The sequence below is a fragment of the Cervus elaphus genome, chromosome 3 (genome assembly GCF_910594005.1).
Source record: "Cervus elaphus chromosome 3, mCerEla1.1, whole genome shotgun sequence".
In the NCBI taxonomy this organism is placed as follows: Eukaryota; Metazoa; Chordata; class Mammalia; order Artiodactyla; family Cervidae; genus Cervus; species Cervus elaphus.
The window spans coordinates 8,763,414-8,782,582 of record NC_057817.1 but is presented as its reverse complement, the minus strand read 5'-3'; the positions used below and the strand labels follow the sequence as shown (position 1 = coordinate 8,782,582).

The 19,169-nt window shown below is 36.7% G+C and overlaps 1 protein-coding gene and 1 long non-coding RNA gene across 12 annotated transcripts in view; both read right to left on the bottom strand.

Annotated features, from left to right (window-relative positions):
- Nucleotides 1-19,169, bottom strand: part of NAV3 (neuron navigator 3) — an 892,289-nt gene that overhangs the window by 223,609 nt on the left and 649,511 nt on the right. The window lies entirely within an intron of this gene.
- Nucleotides 3,349-18,674, bottom strand: LOC122679461. Its single transcript, XR_006336406.1, has 3 exons — nt 18,663-18,674; nt 13,721-13,724; nt 3,349-3,518 (listed from the first exon to the last, which is right to left on the bottom strand). It is a non-coding gene; the product is annotated as an uncharacterized LOC122679461 (long non-coding RNA).

The following is a 19,169-nucleotide window of genomic DNA, read 5'->3' as shown; positions in this document are numbered from 1 at the left end:
CTCTGGCTCTCAGTCTCCAGGTTTATAATTACTTTGAGACCATGGTTTCTTGTAAGCAAATACAGTTGTCTTAATCCCCTTCAAACCTCCCTGGATACCACTCACTCTTTTTGTTTCCTAAACTCAACAATAGCCAGCGCTATAGGTCCTAATATTATAAAGAATCATCAGAAACTATCCCAATAGGGCATCCAAGAACCACCATTCCCATCACAACATGCAGAGGGTAAGCCTTCCAGAATCTATAATTCTCAGCACTGTATTTAATCCTCAAAGTATCTCAAATACATAAATTTCATAAATGTTTTATTTTGTGATATGTCATTAGATGAAAATATAGTTTTGCTATGTTTAATGCTACAATACATTTGCTTTAATATTCAACCACAGTTTTGTGTTAGATTTGTACTCAAAATTCCACAACTAATTAGAAAGACAAAGATAACATGCCTAAGAAACAACAACAAAAATGATTTGCCTTTAAGAAGGTAGCTAATGGGCTCTCACAATTCTAAATACATTGCAAAACAAACAAAAGAAACATTCTCTTGTTTGCTTACTTGACCAATAAACCTTTGCTGTCTCCAGATTTTGTTCTGAGACCTCATTTTCTTTACAGCAATGGAAGAGCATGATACTCTCTTTCTAAGTAATCTCTTCCGTTTTTATTGTTTCAACCAACAAACCATTGCTAAATCAATGTTCCGAGGTCCGTATATCTGGCCCTGACCTTTCTCCTGGGCTCCAGAGCCTCATATTAGATATCACCATCTACAAGTCCCAGTGACATATCAAACTCATAAAGGCCAAAGCTAAACTTCCTTCTCTGCATCTCCTTCTCATGTGTTTCTACCACAGCATTATTATCTTTTTTCCTTATTAAAACACATCATCAGCAATGAGCCAGCAAAACTAGAAACATGATGACTTTTTTGGCCCTTATCTCCAAACAGCCCAAATACATTTTCTGCATCCTGCTCTCACGCCTACTAGCATTAAACTGTTCAAACTCGTGTCCCTCTGACTCCTCTCCTCTCTTTTCTCTACGTTGTCATCAAGGTCAAGTTCCCAATTGATAAATAGCATCATCTTTCCTCTGTTATAAGATTCCCAAAGCGACTCCCTACACCTTGAAGAAAGAACAGTCAGCTCCCAGACAGAGCATCCAGAGACCCATAAATTGACCTCTGCCTCGTTCTCTATCCTATCATCAAACCTTGTGACAATTTAAACCCAGAGCTATAATCAATTGCTTGGTACTCCTGTCATTAAGAAGTGGGATCTTGGGCTCCTCAGGATTCACCGTGCGGGGTGGAAGCATCTGCTGGGTTGCAGTTTTGGGAGCCCTCATTCACATTTGGAGGCCAGAAATCACTGAGGGATGTCATTTCCTGTTTGTTGGTATGGCAGGAGATGGTTTCATTTCACACAGCGACCATACCTACCAACCACATTTACTGCAGGCAGCCTTAAAAGCCTTGTCTCTCCTGACCTCACTCTTCACCCAGGGAGGTGAAACATCAGAAAATTGGAAAAGCCAAGCTCTGAGGTCCTGATACTGGCTGTTGGCCCCACTGCCTCTGATAAAGTTTGAGACACTGGTTGTCATCCAAACAACAACAACAAAAAAACAGAAATACAAGCCCAGTTATCAGCAGACAGGATACCACCTCACTCAGCTTTGCCCATGAGAAGGGGGAAAAAAAAAACAACTCAGCACAAATCTCATCATATATATAGCTTACACCAACCACTGGACAAACCTTAGGAGGGCAGAAACCAAAAGGAAGAAAGAATTCAACCTTGAAGCCTGGGAAAAAAGGAGAACTCAAACATAGTAAGTTAAAAAAAATAATGAAAAGGCAGAGAAATACCACACAAACGAAGGAACAAACTAGAAACACAGAAGTCCAAATAAATGAAGAGGAAACAGGCAAACTGCCTGAAAAAAATTCAGAATAATGATAGTAAAGGTGATCAAAAACCTTGGAACCAAAATGGAGAAAATGCAAGAATCAATTAACAAAGACCTAGAAGAGTTAAAGAATAAACATACAGAGACAACACAATTCCTGAAATTAAAAATGCTCTAAAAGGAATCAATAGCAGAATATCTGAAGCAGAAGAACAAATCAGTGAGCTGGAAGATAAAATGATGGAAATAACTTCTGAAGAGCAGAATAAAGTAAAAAGAATGAAAAGAACTGAGGACAGTCTCAGAGACCTCTGGGACAATACCAAACGCACCAACATTTGAATTATAGGGGCCCCAGAAGAAGAAGAGAAAAAGAAAGGGTATGAGAAAATTTTTGAAGAGATTATAATTGAAACTTTCCCCAACAAGGAAAAGGAAATAGTTAACCAAGTTCACAAAGAGACACACAGTCACAAGAGGCACAGAGAGTCCCATACAGGATAAGCCCAAGGAGAAACAGGCCAAGGCACATGCTGATCAAACTAACAAAGATGAAACACAAAGAAAGAATAGTAAAAGCAGCAAGGGAGAAGCAACAAGCAACATACCAGGGAAAACCCATACACTTAACAGCTCATCTTTCAGCAGAAACTCTGCAGGCCAGAAGGGAATGGCAGGACATATTTAAAGTACTGAAAGGGAAAAATCTACAATCAAGATTACTGTACCTGGCAAGGATCTCATTCAAAATTGATGGAGAAATCAAAAGCTTTTCAGACAAGCTAAAGTTTACAGAATTCAGTACCACCAACTAGCTATACAACAAATGTTAAAGAGACTATATAGTCAAGAAATACAAGAGAAGAAAAAAGATCTACAAAATCAACCCCAAACAATTAAGAAAATGGCAAGAGGAACATATATATCAACAATTACTTTAAATGTAAATGGATTAAATGCTCCAACCAAAAGTCACGGACTGGCTGAATGGATACAAAAGCAAGACCCATATATATGCTGTCTACAAGAAACCCACTTCAGTCCTAAAGACACATATAGACAGAAAGTGAGAGGATGGAAAAATATATTTTGTACAAATGGGAAGCAAAAGAAAGTTGGAGTAGCAATCATCATATCAGACAAAATAGACCTTAAAATAAAGAAGATTACAAGAGATAAGGAAGGACACTACATAATGATCAAGGGATCAATCAAAGAGGAAGATATAACAATTGTAAATATCTGTGCATCCAACATAGAAGCACCTCAATGCATAAGACAAACACTAACAGACATAAAAGGAGAAATTGATAGTAACACAATAATAGTAGGAGACTTTAACATCCCACTCACACCAATGGACAGATCATCAAAACAGAAAATTAATAAGGAAACACAAGTCTTAAATGATACATTAGATGAGATGAATCTCATTCATATCTTCAGGACATTCCATCCAAATGCAGAAGAATACACCTTCTTCTCAAGTGCACATGGAACATTCTCCAGGATAGACCACATCTTGGGTCACAGATCAAACATCAGTAAATTTAGGAAAACTTAAATCATATCAAGAATCTTTTCTGACCACAGCGCTTTGAGACTAGATATCAATTTCCAAAAAAAAAAAAAAAAAAAACAACCTGTAAAAAACACAAACACATGGAGATTAAACAATACATTTCTAAATAACCAACAGGTTACTGAAGAAATCAAAAGGGAAATCAAAAAATTTCTAGAAACAAATGACAATGAAACCCTGACAACTCAAAACCTATGGGATGCAGCAAAAGCAATTCCAAGAAGGAAGTTTATAGCAATACAATCCCACCTCAAGAAACAAGAAAAGTCAAACAGACAACTTAACTTTACACCTAAAACAATTGGAAAAAGAACAACCCCCCAAAAAAATTAGTAGAAGGAAAGGAATCATAAAGATCCAAGCAGAAATAAATGAAAAGGAAATGAAACAAATAAGAGTAAAGATTAATAAAACTGAAAGCTGGTTCTTTGAGAAGATAAACAAAATTGACAAACCTTTAGCCTGATTCATCAAGAAAAAGAGAGAGATGAATCAAATCAACCAAATTAGAAATGAAAAAGGAGAGGTTACAACAGACAATGCAGAAATACAAAGGAGTATAAGAGACTATTATGAATAACTAAATGGCAATAAAATGGATAACCTGGAAGAAATGGACAGATTCTTAGAAAAGTTCAATCTTCTGAGACTGAACCAGGAAGAAACAGAAATTATGAACAACCCAATTACAAGTACTGAAATTGAAGCTGTAATCAAAAAACTCTACAAAAACAAAAGCCCAGGACCAGACGGCTTCACAGGAGAATTCTATCAAACATCTTGGGAAGAGCTAATGCCTATCCTTCTAAAACTCTTACAAGAAATTTCAGAGGAAGGAACACTTCCAAACTCATTCTATGAGGCCACCATCACCCTGATACCAAAACCAGAAAAAAGATAACACAAAAAAAGAAAACTACAGGCCAATATCACTGATGAACAAAAATGAATAATCCTCAACAAAATTTTAATGAACAGAATTCAGCAACACATCAAAAAGCTCATACACCATGATCAAGTTGGGTTTATTCTAGGGATGCCAGGATTCTTCGATATACACAAATCAATCAATGTGATACACCATATTAACAAATTGAAAGATGAAAACCATGTGATAATCTCAATAGATGCAGAAAAAGCCTTTGAAAAATTTGGCATCCTTTTATGATGAAAAATCTGCAAAAAGTAGGCATAGAAGGAACCTTCCTACATAGCAAAGGCCCTACATAGTAAAGGAGCCTACATAGTAAAGGCCGTATATGATAAGCCTACAGCAAGCATTATTCTCAATGGTGAAAAACTGAAAGCATTTTCCCTCAGGAACAAGGTGTCCACTTTCACCACTATTATAGTTCTGGAAGTCCTAGCTATAGCAAACAGAGAAGAAAAAGAAATAAAAGGAATCCTGACTGGAAAAGAAGAAGTAAAGCTCTCACTGTTTGCAGATGACATGATACAGCACATATAAAACCCTAAAGATAGTGTCAGGAAATGACTAGAACTAATCAGTGACATTAGCAAAGTTGCAGGATAAAAAATCAATACTCAGAAATCACTTGCATATATATATACACACACACATATTTTATATATATATATATCACCTGCATATAAATATATACACATATATATACACACACATATATACATATATATACACATATATATGTGTGTGTATATATACACATATACACATATATATACACATATACATATATATATACATATATATATCACTTGCATATATATATGCATATATATATACTAAAAATGAAAAATCAGTAACAGAAATTAAGGCATCAATCTCATTTACCATTGAAACAAAAATAATTAAATATCTAGGAATATTTTTACCTAAAGAGACAAAAGAACTGTACACAGAAAATTATAAGACACTAATGAAAGAAATCAAAGATGACATAAACAGATGGAGAGATATTCCATGCTCCTGGGTAGGAAGAATCAATATTGTGAAAATGACTATACTACCAAATGCAATCTACAGATTCAGTGCAATCCCTATCAAATTACCAGTGGCATTTTTCACAGAACTAGAGCAAAAATTTCCAATTCATATGGAAAAACAAAAGACCTCGAATAGCCAAAGCAGTCCTGAGAAAGAAGAATGGAGCTGGAGGAATCAAGCTTCCTGACTTCAGATTATACTACAAAGCTACAGTCATCAGGACACTATGGTACTGGCACAAAAGCAGAAACACAGACCAATGGAACAAGATAGAAAGCCCAGAAAAAAACCCATGCCCCTATGGGCACCTTATTTTTGACAAAGGAGGCAAGAATATACAATGTGGCAAAGACAGCGTCTTCAATAAATGGTGTTGGGAAAACTGAACAGCTATATGTAAAAGAATGAAATTAGAACACTTCCTAACACCATATGCAATGATAAACTCAAGATGGGTTAAAGACATAAATGTAAGACCAGAAATTATAAAACTCTTAGAGGAAAGCATAGGCAGGACACTCGATGACATAAATCAAAACAAGATCCTCTATGACCCACCTCCAAGAGTAATGAAAATAAAAACAAAAGTAAACAAGTGGGACCTGATTAAACTTAAAAGCTTTTGCACAGCAAAGGAAACTATAAGTAAGGTGAATAGACAACCCTCAGGATGGGAGAAAATAATAGCAAATAAAACAACTGACAAAGGATTAATTTCAAAAATATACAAGCGGCTCATACAACTCAATATCAGAAAAACAAACAATCCAATCAAAAAATGGGTAAAGACCTAAATAGACATTTTTCCAAAGAAGACATACAGATGGCTAACAAACACATGAACAGATGCTCAACATCACTCATTATTAGAGAAATGCAAATCAAAACTACAATGAGATATCACCTCACACCAGTCAGAATGGCTGCTATCAAAAAGTCTGCAAACAACAAATGCTGGAGAGGGTGTGGAGAAAAGGGAACACTCTTGCACTGTTGGTGGCAATGTAGACTGATACAGCCAGCGTGGAAGATGGTATGGACATTCCTTAAAAAACCTGGAATAAAACCACCATATGACCCAGTAATCCCACTTCTAGGCACATACCCCAAGGAAGCCAAAATCGAAAAAGACACATGTATCCCATTGTTCACTGCAGCACTATTTACAATAGTTAGACCATGGAAGCAACCTAGATGTCCATCGACAGATGAATGGATAAAGAAGTTGTGGTACATATACACAATGGAATATTTTCAGCCATAAAATGGAATGTCTTTGAGTCAGCTCTAATGACATGGAAGAACCAAGAGCCTATTATACAGAGTGAATTAAGTCAGAAAGAGAAAGATAAATATCATATTCTAACACATATATACAGAATCTAGAAAAATGGTACTGAAGTACTTATTTACAGGGCAGCAATGGAGAAAGAAACATAGAAACTTATGGACATGGGGAGAGGGGAGGAGAGGGTAAGATGTGTGGAGAGAGTAACATGGAAACTTACATTACCATGTGTAAAATAGATAGCTAACGGGAATTTGCTGTGTGGCTCAGGAAACTCAAACAGGGGCTCTGTCTCAACCTAGAGGGGTGGGGTAGGGAGGGAGATGGGAGGGAGATTCAACAGGGATGGGAATATGTATACCTATACTGATTCATGTTGAGCTTTGACAGAAAACAACAAAATTCTGTAAAGCAATTATCCTTCAATTAAAAAATAAGTTTTAAAAAATAAAAGTAATGATCCAAAAAAAAAAAAAAAAAGAAGTGTGGTCTTGTCCCACCCACTCTCCTTTTGAAGATGGGTGGTCTTGTCACTCCCTTTGATCAGTAGGTCATCATGTTTGAGGTACGATGTCCCTGAGACGTCCATGCTGGTGAGGATCTATGTTGTCACTATTGCAATTGAGCTGCTGGACAAGTGAGTGAAAAAGTCACCTTGGACATGATTCTCCAAAGACGTTTTGCCTCCTACCGGTCTGTGACACCCCAGCCATTCCACCTTTTCCCGTGAAAGTTCCAGACACAGTGGAGTAGAGAGGAGCTTTTCCTGCTGTGCCCTGTCTGACTCCTAAGCTTATATTGTCCATGAGTATAAGAAAATCATTATCACTTGGGCCAAAATATTTTATATAGCAAGAGATACCTAGAACACATTTCTACTTTCACTTCTTCCTCAGCTGAAAAAGTGGCAGCTTCCTGAATGTGAAATGGCATCCTTCACCAGTTCCTTTGTTTGGACTCCTGTCCTCTGCTGGAGGAGTCTCCACACCTCACAGAACCGTCTGTTTAAACATCCAGGTTCTCTATTAGTTTGTGGGTGATTTGAAAGATTAAAGCATCACTGGATCTCAGCTGCACATCTAGCATAATTCTTGGCACATAGAGGGGGCTGAATCTTTATTTGCCGAAAGGTCACATGTGAGCTTTCAAATCACCAATAAAGAAGAACATTGTGCTCTAAGGTAATATACGAAAGATCATTAGAACAATATTGTTTTCCATTAAGCCATATGGTATTCTTGGACTATGCCCAACTGCATAGTGACTAGCTCACCAAAACATAAAAATAAGACACAAAAACAGTAATTTTTAAAATAGATGTACTTAATATAAATATAACTGAATAGACTGTGTTAACCAGAGCAATTTTCATATCATGTAGGTTTTTACAACTCATCTATATTAAGAAAACTATACAAAACTATCTTAGAATCAATCATCTTTCCTTCCTTTAGTCTACATAACTTTAGACTTGGAGTCACACAAATATTATAAGAATGGAAATCCCTATACAAAATCCTTCTCAGTCAGACCTTTAGTACTCTATTCCCAAATAAAGGGAAATGATGCTTAATCATAACATCACATTGTTCTCTTAACAACACTATTCCCAAAAAGCCAAAGAGGAATACAAAGAAACACATTTTATAACAGGAGGTAAGACATTTCTGGGGCATAAATTTTGGTGGAATTTTTTACCTCCAAATTTTACCTTTCTTTTATGACAGTATCATGTGAAGACTACAGGACTTATTTCCTTTCAAATTTACTAAATAAGGCTTGAGAGAAATCAGGGATAAATTACCCAAGATGTATTATAATTAACACATTGCAAGAAAGTTTTAAACTAGGATTTTTATATAAAATAACAAACACTGAAGACAATAGGGCACATTCCCTAAAATTTTTAAGACTGAGATAGATTGAAATATATTTCCTTATATATCCTATGATTGCTAAGGGTAGAAATGAAACCAGATCTTCAGAATAAATATTATTTAAACCAAATTCTTCCTTTAGTAGGTATAGTTTCCCTTCTGTAGGATCCTTATGCAATGTTATAAAATGATAACTGACAAGATAATAGCTCTAAAAAGGAGGAAAGTGTTCAGACACTTCTGCAAAATATCTTTTGTACCTTATTCAAAAATATTTAAGACATTTTGTAACAACTACTCACTTCAGAGCATTTTTTAAAATATATTGTCCCTACACATAAATTTTGCTGAGACTTCACTAAAAACAGTTATTGCCTAATCCATAAATGAGTCAGAAACTTAGCCTTCATCCACATGTGTTTCTTTTTAGCAGCTGGGTGGCTGAAATATCATCCTGATTACACATGAGACAGGTTACTGTGTTAACTTATCCCATTAGTGAAATATGGTATGTAAATATCTTACAACCTCTGTCTAATCTTAAATTTCAGCTGACAGTTAATAAGGCCACCTGCATGGTCTGCTTTTGTGGGGTCTCAAAACAGTAACTACAGAGAGAGATGCCTGGATAAGATATTACTGCATCAAAGTCTCATGCTCTTTTAGGAATGCAGAACTTCAAGATAAAGGAGAACTCAGGAAACCAGGCTCATATTTCTCTCACAATGTTACCATAAATTAGATTTTCCACACTGCTTTTACTTACATGTAGCTCAAAACACTATGCTGCTGCATGGATCTTTTCCATTTACAAATTTTAGTGTGGAGGAAAATTACATCCCAGTGCATTCAGGGCTCCATTCCAAAGGTCCATTTTAATGCCACTACCTCAAAAAAACAAAAACAACTGGACCCTCAATTCTGCTAGATAAAACTATTTTTAAAAATTTAATTATTGTTTTAGAGTATAGTGGATTTCATGTTGTGCTAGCTTTAGGGGTACAGCAAAGTGATTCAGCTGTATACTAATATGTATAAATGTGTGCTAGTCATTCAGTCATGTCTGACTGTTGTGACCCCATGGGCTATAGCCTGTCAGTCTCCTCTTTTCATGGAATTCTCCAGGCCAGAATACTAGAGTGGGTAGCCATTCCCTTCTCTAGGGGATCTTTCCGACCCCGGGATCGAACCTGGGTCTCCCACATGGCAGGCAGATTCCTTACTGTCTGAGTCATCAAGGAAGCCCATTTTATATATATAAAGGAATCTGAAAAGTAATGTATATATATAGAAAAGAATCTGCAAAGTAAATTTCATATTATTTTCTATATATATTGGTTGTTACTATTTAAGCAAAAAAAATAAATAAATGACAAATGTTGGCAAAGACTACCCTAAGGAGTGAAAAATCTGGATTATTTAATACTTCTGAACACTTAATTGTAGTAAGCACAAAATATGTTAACAAATTATTTCTCAGTATACTCGTTCATGAAAATGACATATAAAATAATTACATAAATGTTTGAAGGTCTATGAGAAAGTAGATTTCAAGGAGTCCTTGCAACTGAGCTTCTCTCAATTTACTGCAAAGCAAATGTAATCATCAGTACAGTAAGTCTCACATTGTTAAGGGGTGACTGGGGTCTCAAAACACTTCTGATGGTGGACTCTGATCTGCAGTCTTCCCTGCAGGGTTGTGTTTATACATCTTTTGAGACTGAGAGGTCAACCAGAAAGCTGTGGGTGCAGGGGGGTGGTGTGGTGTGGGCAGTGAGGGTGGTCAGAAGCACAGGGCATGGAATACGAAAAGGAAAACGTCAACAGTGCGCTTTGCAATGAAGAAAGACTCTTGACCCATGGCAAGACTACCTCAGCTGCAGAAACATGCAAGTCCCCCAAATTCAGTTCTTTGCTTATTCTGTCATCCTCTGATTATAATTTGCCTTTCTCTGTATACCTTATGACAGGAAAATATTCGGTGGTTGTACTGAAATGATTGTGACAGTTGGGTTTTTCCACTGTAAGACAGTAAGTTGAATCTCTGATACACAGATGTCAGTGCAAAACAGATTAATACATAATCATTGCATATGGCATAAAATTGCAGATATAATTATCAACCCTACATTTGTTCAGTTGCTAAGTCATATCTGACTCTTTGCAACTCTATGGACTATAGCGCACCAGGCTCCTATACCCACACAAGAATACTGGAACAGGTTGTTGTTTCCTTCTTCAACTCTACATTACCAATGCTCTGTTTGAGAAGAGAATGTCCCAGAAATAGTAAAGATTGAATAGAACCAAAAATTTCTAGTGTTTGGGAGACAAAGTTCATACAATACATAAACAGGATATCAAAATGTCCTGGAGTAAAATATTCAAGAAATAAATCACAAGTTAATTATTATGAGTCATGGCACTGTGATGATACATGAATGTGTTTGGCAGTCATAACACCAAATTATGAAACATTGGTTTACATTGTTTTCATCTCATGTCACAAAGACATTTATGTCAGAAAGAACACAAGTCTTAAATTCTCTAAATTAGGAGTAAGTCTAACAATTTAAAAGATATATTCTCACAGTTCCCTTGGGAAGGTAGAGCATAATTGTGATGTTTTCATTTTCTCCCTGGATAAGTTCAGCAAATTGATTTTCATGTATTTAAAGAAAATAATAAAGTGATTGGAATGAAGAATCAATCTGTCAAAGGATGTGATGCCATAACATGTTGATAAAAAATAATTAAGGTTTAAGTTCATGTGAGTGAGGGAGGCTGTCAGTCCATAAGAGAGAGGGAGGCTGGACTAGGAAACTGCAGAGATGAAGGAGGTATAAAAAGAGGGAGATTAATCAAAGACTTATGTCAATTACTATTGCTGCTCACTCTATGACCAGACATAAACAAACCAATTCACTGACCATCCAAACAAACAAGAAACAAGTTTAACTATAACAACTAAATAATTCCAGAGAAAAGACGCTGGCAAAGAGGGGTCCCTCAATTTATAATATCCCTCTAGAGCAACATTAAATGAGCCATGGCCTGTTCTTTTCTGTTTCCTTTTTTATTGAAATGTATTACTCAGCCATTAAGAATAAAATAATGCCATTTCCACCAACATGGCATAATATAGTTTCCCATCTCTCCTGGAATAAAATCCACAATTCTTATCATGGCAACAGGGTCATACTACCTGATCTTTCTCTGAAATATATCCTACTCTTCTTCTACGTTCTTCTTTCTGATACAGCCAAATTGGGTTATTTCCTCTTCTTGAAAAAAAAAAAAAAGAGAACAGGTAGACTCCTAACTCAAGGTCTTAGCTCTAGTTCTTCTGTCTGCCTGACACTCTCTTCTATAGGATAACTACACAGCTAGTTCTGTTTCCCCCTTTGCTCAGTATCATCTGAGTGAGGACTTTCCCAGAAACCTGTTGAAATGCAGAAAAACATTTATTTCTCCTGTTCTGATTTATGCTTCTCTACCAACAGCTGCCCAATTACTAGTACATATTTATTTATTTATTTTTTTATGGTTTGTCTATAACTAAATATAAGCTCCAAAAGGGCAAGGATTCTTCAATTTATTTTATCCTCTGTTGTATCTCCAATGTTTAAAAGAGTGCCAGGAACACCTAAGTGCTAATAAACAGTTGTTGAATATATTAATACGGGATTGGAGAGATGGGAGAGTGCATACATCAGGGGTTGCAGATTTGATCACTGGTCAAGGAACTAAGGGGCCCCCCTGGTGACTCAGATGGTAAGGAATCTGCTTGCAATGCTGGAGACCTGGGTTCGATCCCTGGGTTGGGAAGATCCCCTGGAGAACGCATGGCTTACCCACTCCAGTGGGCTTCTCTGATAGTTCAGGTGGTAAAGAATCTGCCTGCAATGCAGGAGACCCCAGTTCGATTTCTGGTTTGGGAATATCCGCTAGAAAAGGGATAGGCTACCCACTCCAGTATTCTTGGACTTCCCTTGTGGCTCAGCTGGTAAAGAATCTGCCTGAAATGTGGGAGACCTGGGTTTGACCCTGGGTTGGGAAGAGTGCCTGGAGAAGGGAAAGGCTACCCACTCCAGTATTCTGCCCTGGAGAACTGCATGGACTGTATAGTCCATTGGAGAAGGAAATGGCAACCCACTCCAGTACTCTTGCCTGGAAAATCCCATGGATGGAGGAGCGTGGTTGCAAAGAGTGGGACAAGAATGGGTGACTTTCACTTTCACCCTCTCCAGTATTCTTGCCTGGAGAATATATCTTGGAGTATATTTGCCTGTCAAAGGCAGAAGAAGATGGTGACAGAGGATGAGATGGTTGGATGGCATCACAAATTTAATGGACATGAACTTGGGCAAACTCCAGGACATGGTGAAGGACAGAGAGGCCTGGTGAACTGCAGTTCACGGGGTCACAGAGTTGGACACGACTTGGTGACTGAACAGCAGCAACAATATGGAACTAAGATTCCACATGCCACATAGTGACGAAGCTCATGTGCCACAACTGGAAGTCTGTGCTGCAAGGAAAGATGCAGCTGGGACCCCATGCAGCCAAATAAACAAATAATTTAAAAAACAATGATCAAATGAATGAATAAAAGTTAGTGGCAGTAGTATTTTATTTATCTATAGGGGAATAATTACTAAAGGAAATACCTAAAATAATGAATGGGGTTACCTCTGTTTAGCTAGATCAGGCCTGGGAGGCTCTGAGCATTGGGTCATTATTTTTAAATCATGATGTTATACTTTGAACTACTTTTATGTAATGCATAAAAGAAGTTAGAAGTGTAATGGACAGAACTGATCAGAGAAAGGAAGAAAGAAAGGAAGAGTGACGCGGTTGACCTGAGGTATTAATTTTGATCTATAATTTTATTATACATTGATATGACCTTAAAGTGAGAGGAGGGAAGATGAAAACGGCTGGTTTGAGTGTTTATCACACTAAGGGTTGTGTTAAGGAGGCACTTTAAACACAAATTATGTCCCGTGGTCTTCTCAATACCCTTTGAGAAAGGTATCACCATTCCAATATTAGAGGTAGGAACACTGGTATTTGAGCAGGTTAAAATAACTTGTCTCATGCCACATCACTGGGAACTGGTAGGCAGAAGTGAAACCCATGTTTGCCTGATTCTAAAATAACCAAAACTATAGAGATGATACCCCATCATAACAGCAGAACTATGAAGAGCTGTCAAGCTTTAAAAACACTGACTAAAAGCACAGAACATAAGCACTGTGTATACACACACTGTTAGTATTACACCCTTTCTTGGTTTCCTCACTCAATCAATTAAAGAATAATTTCTTTCCCTCCAATTATTTCTCTTTAGGAATAAAAAGATCCTGATATTAAAAAGGAGATTCATAAATGTCTCTGTTGTTTGTTTCATTTTCTTGAAAGTTTAATTGATTCGCTGTCGTTTTTGAAGAGCACACTGTAGTCCGCAACACAGATCTGAATTAAGCAACTAATTGAAGCCAGGCTCACGAGGGCTTAAATTACCAGAGCTTTCCTGTCATCTTAAGTTAAACTTCTTCTATACTTCTTAAGATTTATAACCCCAGGCTGAAAAGCTGCAAACTGTCCCAGTTTCACAGTGAATCTCCCAGAAGGAAATGATGTTTCCTGGAAAAGGGGAAGGCAAATGTCTTTCATGGAAGAGGGTTCCAAAAGCAATGTGTGTGGCAGGGGTCACGGGAACCTTGGCAAGGGGCTGCAAAGGGAACAGGCAAGTCACTCAAAAAGCATGTGCCCAGAGATTTTGCAATTTGACTTGTGGGTCCTGTAGGAAGGAGCAAGTTCATCTAAACAGCAAGTGGACACATTCTTGACTTTCTCCTACAAAATGAAAAGCAGAAGGACAAATGATCCTCTGTGGGGGTCATAATCTCCCAAATTCCCAAAATAGCTCTCAGTTTAGTTCAGAAAGATTTGTTATCACTGCCTCTAATACTCTATCATCTATGCAATTTCTTACCTACATTTTCACATGCATTTTGTTTCTTTCTCAGATGTTTCATGAAAGACCAAAAAGGAATATAGTCAGGGATCAGTGAGGATGAGGCAAATAATTTCATGCGTCCAGATAAGGTCTGATGGTTCCACTACATACCACTCTGAAACTAACTATAGTTCAATATCATGACCACCTAAGAATCCAGAATACATTTATCTTTAATATAATATTTTTATAAATATACACAATTTTCATTTTAAATGACCTATCATTTGCAACTTTAAATGTTAGAGAGTCTTCCTACTTAAAATTAGAAGCAGCTATAATCGATTCATTCATTTTTACCTTAACTCACTTCAGAAATCATTACTAAGCACCTACTGTGTATAATGTTCTTGTTTAATCCCTCAAAACGTATTAAAACATAAAAACACTACTCTCCTCTCAGGGCCTACAATCTGGAGGGGAGGAAGTAGTAATAATAAACAATGACCATAATAAATATGTTTTAGGTTAGAGAGTGATTAGGGTTATGGAAAGGAAGGGAAAGTACAGCAACCACGAGGGATGGGCAGCCTGGAGTGTTAAAAGAGTAGTCACGGTCACCATCAGTGAGAAGGTGATGCGTGGGCAGTGAACTTGAGACATTTAGCCAAGTGCCCCTCGAGGAAGCACACGCTAGGCAAAGGAATCAGACACAGCATGTTTCCTAAGGGGGGGCAGGCCGAGGCTATTTGACAGCATCTCAAGGCTTTGAGCAGAAGAGTGACATCTGCCAGGTATGTTCAGTGAGTTTTAGATTCTTACCCAGTGAACCCCCAGAACGACCTCATGATATTGGTGCCATTGCCCTTTTAGCAAACGAGAACCTGAGCACAGAGAGGCTTGGTAAGTTGCCGACAGTCACACAACTAGAAAGAGGTGGAACTGGGATCCAGGTACAGGCAGTCTGATTCTAGAGGTAAGCTCTCAACAAGAAGATGTGTCCTTGAGCAGGACACTCACAGGCACCTGTGCTCACATCTGCGTGCACAGCCACACACACACAAACACACACTCAAGAGTCCAGAGGAAGCTGCAAAGTCGGAGGAGGAGAGTTTGCACCCCACTCTGTTTCTCTTGGTTCACATTTTATTTTCTCTCTTGTATATTTTACTTGCTAACCTTTAGATTAAAATGTATATTTGAATGAAAAATGTTCAAATTGAAACATTTGGTGTTATTCTCAAAAGAGTGAAACAAATTAGCAATTCTTAGTGTATAAAATAAATATTGTGGAAATCTAGGCCTTTATGCCAGTTTATTTAATAAGCAAAGTGAACAAAACAAAAACATTTTCATGAAACAAGGTGCACTAAAATCATTTCAGGTCTACCAAGAAAAATAGAAGAACATTTTTTGGCTAAATATCTAGAATAATATAGGAACCAGTCATTTAAACCATTCACTTGGAAAGGCCTTTGAAATCAATAGAAAATCTTCATAAATCATGATTTATGACACACATCTCAAGCAAACGAACAGAAATGTGTCACTGGGCTATTTTCCACATTTATCATCTTGGTTCTATAGTATGGACACTTAAACCTTTCCTATGTATACTGTCAATATAGGTTTTGAAAATACTTAAATATGTTATTACATTTCAGTTCACATAAACTATAATCATATACTATTTCACTATATCAACCTTTAGCAACATTTAAGTAATATTTTAGCAATCTTTAAGCAATATTTCTGTCTCTGTACAACATTGTAAACTCTAATTCCTTTGGCAAATTTTATTCATTAGTGAATGATTAATAAAGAAAAATTACAATTTCACACACACAAAAAATGAATTACAAAAAGGCCAGGGAATGATAAGGGATATTTGTTTTTACTCAATAATGCAAATATGCTCCTGTTCTTTAAGCTTGTCTTGGCATTTTGTGATGTTGTGTGAAACTGTGTAGGAATCAAAGTGAAAAGTATAATCTACAGTGTAAGTTCTTTGAATTTCCTTAAGAATGGAGAAGGAGAAAAAATAAAACATACACTTTATTATTAACTTTTGAGGGGTGGTTGAAGAAATAGATCTAGATTGCTTATCAAACCTATACAAATGTAAATAAGTATTAATCTCTGAAATAGAGCATTCTCCAAAACATATAATAAAATCTGTTGAAATAAAGACTTTGAGCTCCTCTTTATCATGACCCTAACGAAGCACTACATTTAGTACAATAAGTACTCTGATTTATTAAATTACTAATCCAAAATGTAATTAAATCCAATTTATCAAAAGAAAAAAATTTAGTCTGGGTTCCTAGGTGGCGCTCGTGGTAAAGAACTCCCCTGCTATCCCAGAATTAAAGGACACTAGTGAAAAGAAAGGGCTTTTTAATGCTTTTTATAAACGTTCACTGAAAAAAAAAATAAGATAGCTCTCCCCAAGATGCTGTAAAATGGCCATGCCTATTCTATATATAGTTCTATATTTTAAAATATTATACAGCTTCATAATATCCATGTATATCTAGCAAGAAGAGAAATAAATCTCCCCCAAAGGGTCATAACCACTGAGAAGTCTGGGGCAAGAAACTCCAACGACAGATACAGAAGTAGAATGAGGAAAAAAAAGTGACAAATGATAGCTCATCTCATTTCCAGAGTCAACATTCTTTGCACAATACCATTTCACTTCCTGTATTTTTCTAGCTACTATTCTTGCTTCTTGTCTATTCAAATGGCTTAAACCAAACTCCTAAGAAATATTATTTCTGGCAGGTCTCAAAATCTAGATCTGCTTCTATTAACCAACACCCCCCAAATTAATGTCATATGTTTTATTTTTCTCCTCTATCCTTAAGGAAATACAAAGAACTTATACTATAGATCTTTTTTTTTTTTTCACTTTGATTCCTGAACAGTTTCACACAACATCACAAAATGCCAAGACAAGTTCAAAGAGCAGAAGCGCATTTGCATTATTGAGTAAAAACAAATATTCCACAGCCTTTGTAGGACATCCCAAATTTTTTGGTGAAACTATAATTTTTCTTTATTAATAATTCACTAATGAGTAAAATTTGCCAAAAGAAGTAGAGTTTACATGGTTGTACAGAGACAGAAATATTATTTAATATGAAGCAAGGGGTGGTTGACAGATGAAAGAGAAGGAGATTTCTGAACTGTTGACTATTTGACAATAAGTGGGAAGTGGTTTGTGAATGTATTTTGGAAATTTGTATTAGTTTCTTCAGTCAGTATTAATTGCCAAAAACAAACTCAAGGCAAACTGTATCATTAGGTTTTAGGTTTGGCATCTAAGATGGAAAAAGTAAATATTTGATACATGTGTATATTTTAGAAGATGATAAAGAGTATTTTTGTATTGGACATTCTCTCTCCTTAAGAAAAACAATCACAGCTATGTATGTGATAGAGTTAATGAGCTGATAACCCAAACACTGATCAGAAACAAATAAACAATTTGCATGAAACCTGTTAATCTTGTTCAGTGATTATTTTTTGACGTGCCAACCTAGCTAGGTTTATTTAGTCCCACTCAGCACCAATCTGGGTCTTTCTGTGAAAGCGTTTTGTGGAGTGGTCTAAATCCATAGCATTTGACTTTAAGTAAAGGAGATTATCCTAGATTATCACTATGATATTAGGCCCAATTCACTCCTTGAACAGTCTTAAAAGCAGGAGTGCGGCCTCCTTGAGAGATGAAACTCCACCTGTTTATAGCAGTTTTGGCTCACGCTCACAGTCTCAGCCTGTCCTTTCTTTTGGGCTGCCGTTTGGCTTCAGATTTGCCTTGCCAGCCACACAATCATGTGAATCAATTCTTTACAATGAATCTGTTAACACTATTTTTTACTGATTCTGCTTCTCTGGCTGAATCATGACTGATGTAATTCCAAACTGAAAAAAACAGTAATGAAAGAGTAAAGAAATGTTGTAATGGTTTGTCAGCACTCAATCCTGGCTATGTCTACATGTACGCACAGACTCAAGTAAGACAAACATAACCTGTGTATATAAACACACACATACACGTATACACATGTGTGCACACATACAGTCTCACATCAAAACAGCATGCTCCCAAACACTCAAACCCTATGTTTAACAGACCTAAACTTTTTGCCAGATTTAATGGTTTAATCAATCAGAAGCACTGACAAAAGAAAACTACACAACTGGAGACCAGGACTCCAAAAGTGCATTCTAAATAATAGTTTTTAGAAGAAAGTAACTGTGACACACAGCTTACAAGAAAGACACTTCACACATTTAGATACAAACCACAATCACCTTTAGAAAACAAGCACAAATATTTCACCTAAAGAGTGGACAAATGTTGGTCATCCAAGCAGAAGAGGTTTTAGATTCTATAACATTAGTCAAATAATCACATCACATTGATACAACTACATAAATACGGTGGCCAAATTCACAAACAAAAACATTAAAAACAAGTTGCCAGCATCCCACCCTGGCTGTGTCTACATGCTCCCACAGACTCCCATCGATGTCAATTCATTTTAAACACATCCCCCACTTCCCTCCC